Source organism: Astyanax mexicanus, chromosome 1 (genome assembly GCF_023375975.1).
Source record: "Astyanax mexicanus isolate ESR-SI-001 chromosome 1, AstMex3_surface, whole genome shotgun sequence".
NCBI lineage: Eukaryota > Metazoa > Chordata > Actinopteri > Characiformes > Acestrorhamphidae > Astyanax > Astyanax mexicanus.
Window position 1 is genome coordinate 126,719,135 of NC_064408.1, and position 5,303 is coordinate 126,724,437.

At 40.3% G+C, this 5,303-nt stretch overlaps 1 pseudogene; it reads right to left on the bottom strand.

The window, feature by feature from the left end:
* Positions 1–251: 251 nt before the first annotated feature.
* LOC103031574 (NLR family CARD domain-containing protein 3-like) lies at positions 252–5,303 on the bottom strand (annotated as a pseudogene).

A 5,303-nucleotide genomic window follows, 5' to 3' on the forward strand; every position in this document is an offset into this window, starting at 1 on the left:
GAAGTCTCTGTGAAGTTCTCTAGCACATGTGAATTCAGCCACCACCTCTTTTCGAACTGCTGCTGATGCAGCATCGCCATGTAGCTAGCGCGCTTGGAGAAAAGCCCCACATCCAATTACCCTTTAGTCTGTTTAGAATTAATGATAGAATCACTTACCTAAGAATCTGGAGTTTACAGTGTAAACTCTTCAGTTCAGCAGAGAGCAGCTCCACTCCTGGATCTTGTAGATTGTTGTTGCTCAGATCCAGCTTTTTCAGGGAGGATTTTTCCAGCCTTAAAACTGATCCCAGAGATTCACAAGTCTTTTCTCCAAGATTGCATGAAACTAGTCTGAAAAACAAACATAAACACAATGTGATACAGTGAAAATAAGAAAACCTATTGTTCATAGTTTCCTGATTTAAAGCAATATATTAATGACCATACAATCACTGGAAAACAGAAATAAACTGTAAATATAGTGTACACATAACTTGACCAAATTCCATTAGTCTAAGACATAAATGACAATCTTGTCTGAAATGTTCAGATTTAGATAGTGGTCCAAAATCGAGTGAGTGTGATTTTTCTTTGTTCACATTGCCACACAATATTGCATATAAGGAAAAACGGTTTTACCTGCTGTGTGAATGTATCCTAAGTGCTACTTGTAGTTTTGTAAAGATAAGATAGTTTTGTTAAGATTAGATGGAGGCACGGGTAAACAGATACAAGTAGGACAAAATGAGACATGAAATGTGGCTAAAAAAGTAAAATCTGTTGAAATATTTTGACATTGACCTCTAAATACAGATGCCTGACCTCATCACTCCTGCACCCACCTTATGCACAGTTAAGCCCCACCTCCTGTTACCACTAAGTGTGTTTAGAATTAAGTGACAGAAACACTGACCTGAGAATCTGCAGTTTACACTGTGAACTCTTTAGTCCACCAGAGAGCAGCTCAACTCCGGAATCTTCCAGCTCATTGTTACTGAGATCCAGCTCTCGCAGTTTAAAACTGATCCTAGAGATTCACAAGTCTTTTCTCCAAGATTACATGAAGCTAGTCTGAAAAACAAGAATAAGCACAAAGGGTTTAAATTAAGAATAATGCAGTTAAACTTTTTACATATGGTGAAAATAAGAAAACTTCTTCATAGTCTCCTGATCTAAAGCAATAAAGTAATGTACAAAAAAAGAAAAAAAGAATAGGAAACAGAATTAAACTGTGAAATATAAATGTGTGACTGTACTGGTGTTGCTTTATACTAATATAATACACTCACAGTATACTGCCTATATACAATGATAGAAATCATACAGAAAATTCAGACCCAGTTTAGTCTGGTCAAGTTGATTTATTGTCAATACTGCATATGTACTGGAAATAAAGAGAATTTAAAATTATGTTACTCCCCTTCCCAAAAGTTACAGCAAGTAGAGAAAATAAGATTATAAATATAAAAGAACGGAATACACTATATGTACAATACAATACTTTGACCATTGTGGGCATGCAGCTCACCAAAAGTCCTGGGAAATATTATAATGAGATAAAAAATGTCACCTTCACATTTGTTATGCAAATGAATAAGATTGGTTAAAGTCGTGGTTTAGGGAAAGGATGCAACAAGCTATTTCATAGATTTCAGCTGTCAGCTTCCATTGTGAGGAACATAATGAGGAAATGGAAGACCACATGTACTGTTCTAGTGAAGGCCTAAGGTAACAGGCTAAAAAAATGTTAAGATAAGCAGACGTGAAGGATGGTGAGAACAGTCATACACTTTATTCACCTACGTCACCATTGTCTACCAAAAGGAGGCTGCGGGGTACAGATAAAGCGTTGTACCACAGGGTACTAGCAATGCCACCTCACTGTTGCACTGTGCACTTCTTCAAAAAGAAAGTAATCTTATAAAGGTCAAACCTTCCATAGTTTCCCCGAAGATCCTGTACTTCATGTAAATGGATTATTATGACGTGAATAGTTATTATCCTACCACGGGTAGCCTGGTCTTACAGGAGTGTACACTTGAATGCTTAGCTTTAAGGGAAAAAAATTGCCTTGCCTTGCCTTAGCTGGACTGTATTTGCCATTTTACGGTTGTGTTAACATTAATTTTATGTCTGATTTGATATTACAGATAACGTGGATAGTGAAGTGAGGCCTGTAAGGAGGACAAACTAGACAAACTACAGGGTGTTTTTCTACACTCACTAAGTTAGTCACAAAATTATTTGCTGATACAACCTGACATATATATATATATATATATATGTATATGACTGATATTTTCCTTAAACACACAGAAAATATACTAATACACAACAATATGAATAATGTGACTCAACCAGCAATTCACTGAAAACTGATTCTAAACACAAGCATTTCTTTTAAAAAACTGTGTAAAGGTCTGAATGAAAATACTCACATTGCTCTTTTGGATATTTCGACTACTGGCAGCAGCCTCAGAAAACACTCCTGTGATGTCTCGTATTTGCTAAGATCAAACTCATCCAGCTCTTCTTCTGAGTTCACTAACACAAACGCTACAGCTGACCACTGAGCAGGAGAGAGGCTGGCCTGATGAAGATGACGGTCACCACCTCCACTCAGGTATTTCTGCACTTCCTGCACTAGAGAATGATCATTCAGTTCATTCAGACAGTGGAATAGATTGATGGATTTTTCTGGAGAGGAGTTCTCCTCAATCTTCTTCTTGATGTATCTGACTGTCTCTCGCTGTGAGAGATCCTCTCTGTAGGTGTCAGTATGCCTTGTAATAGAATCTGATTAGACTCCAGCGAGAGACCCAAAAGGAAACGAAGGAACAGGTCCAGGTGTCCACTCTCACTCTGTAAGGCTTTATCCACAGCTCTGTTGAGGAAGTCAGTGATCGTTGACCTGCTGAAAAGCTTGAAGGATTTACTGGTTTGTGGTTCAGTGGATTGTTCTTTTGGAAGTTTTCTCTTGAGAAATGCATATAAAGCAGCGAGGAACTCCTGAACACTCAGATGCACAAAGCTGAAGACCTTCCCCAGGTGCAGCTTATGTTCCTGTCTGAAGATCTGGGTACATACTCCTGAGTACACTGACACTTCTGTAATATCGATGCCACTCTCTCTTAGATCTTCCTCATAGAAGATCAGGTTTCCTTTCTCCAGCTGCTGAAATGCCAGTTTCCCCAGAGCAAGAATACTTTCTCTAGTCCGCTGAGGATCAGTGTCACTTTTCCCACTGTACTTCTGGCTCTTGTGTTTGATCTGAAAGATCAGGAAGTGTGTGAACATCTGTGTCAGGGTTTTGGGGATTTCTCCACTCTCAGCTTCACTCAGCATTCTCTCTAGAACAGTGGCTGTAATCCAGCAGAAAACTGGTATGTGGCACATGATGTAGAGGCTTCTTGAAGACCTGATGTGTGTGAAGACTTTGTTGGCCAGGTCCTGATCCCTGATCCTCTTACTGAAGTACTCCTGTTTCTGAGGGTCACTGAAACCCTGCACTTCTGTTACTCTATCAACACACTCAGGGGGAATCTGACTGACCGCTGCTGGTCGAGAGGTGATCCAGAGGAGAGCAGAGGGAAGCAGATTGCCCTTGATGAGGTTCGTCAGCAGAACATCCACTGAGGTTTGTTCTTCTATATCCACCAAGTTCTCATTGTTCTGGAAATCCAGAGGCAGTCGACACTCATCCAGACCATCAAAGATGAACATTATCTTGTAGCTCTTATAATGTCTTGGTTTTAAATCTTGTGTTTCTGGGAAGAATCTCTGAAGAAGATTCACCAGACTGAGATTTTTCTCCTTCATCAGATTCAGTTCTCTGAAAGGAAGTGGAAATATGAAGAGAACATCCTGATTAACTTCTCCTTCAGTCCAGTCCAGAATGAACTTCTGCACAGAGACTGTTTTTCCAATTCCAGCAACTCCTTTAGTCAGTACAGTTCTGATGAGCCGGTAAGGGTTCTGTTCTGGTAAGGGTTTAAAGATGTCGTTGCATTTGATTGGTCTTTCCTGCGTTTGCCTTTTCCTGGATGCAGCTTCAATCTTCTTCACCTCGTGTTCCTGATTGACATCTCCACCCCCTCCCTCTGTGATGTAGAGCTCTGTGTATATCTCATTCAGAAGTGCTGAGTTTCCATAGCCTGAGATGCCTTCATTAATACTCTGATATTTATCTCTCAGTTTAGATTTGAGCTTTGGTTGACATGCTGGAGCTAATACTGAAAGACAATAAGGAACATGTATCAACTGTTATCATGCATAACAGTTGATACATGTATAGAACAATCATGGTATAATAATTAAAAATAAAGTCTTAAGTACAATGTTTTTGTTGCTTTAGAGGTATGCATTGTGTCACCACAAAATCACTAAGGGTCCTATTTTATCTATAGCGCACCAGTCAGTTGCACTTTGCGCAGAGTGATTTAGAGGCGTGTCTTTCGGATCATGAGGGTGCCAAAATATGCCTCGTGCAGCTCAAATACGCAAAAAGCGTGCGCTAATTCTCTTAGTTAAGAAACAAACACTAACGTATAGCTTCATATATCTGTGTATTTCACATTCCTTGAAGTTTTGAATAATTGAATAGCAGTGCAAGATGTAAGGGAGTGGTGGCAATGTGCATTGATGTTTTTCAAACATACTATAATAAAAGCAAATTTCAGTTAAATATAGTGAAGTGAAATTAAATACATTTTTGTTCAGTCAAAGTGCTTATCTTTTTATTTTTATTTTCAAAACTGCAGGATGTGAGAGGGAATAAGTGAGAATGAGCATCTGTCAATTCTCAAACAGCAGGATGCCTTTATCTACTACATTACGTGTACGCAAGATGTGAAAACAGGCGGTTGGGGCGCCGAGTGGTACAGCGGTCTAAAGCGCTGCCACTATGAGCAGGGGGTCACAGGTTCGAACCCCTGCTCATGCAGCTTTGCCATCAAGCTGCCGGCGCTCAGAGGGAGCACAATTGGCCCTGCTCCCTCCGGGTGGGTAGATGGCGCTCTCTCCCCACATCACTCCTAGGGTGATGTCTGCAGCACAGGGTGTCTGATGTATTAGAACCCTGAGGAAATAAATTAGCACTTTAAGCTGGTACCAAGGGTCACGACCCAGAACTCTTACTGCTCTGTAGTGCGTTAGCGAGGTCTGTCTGCTTCATGTTCCTCAGGATGTGCAGTGTGATCATCAGCACCCCCTCTCTCTGATCATCCTCCACCTCTCTATCAGAGCATGCTGGGTAATCTGGACTCAGGAGCTTCTTGAATATGTTCAGCTCGTTCTTCACTAGAGAGGTAAATTTCTGCTGCA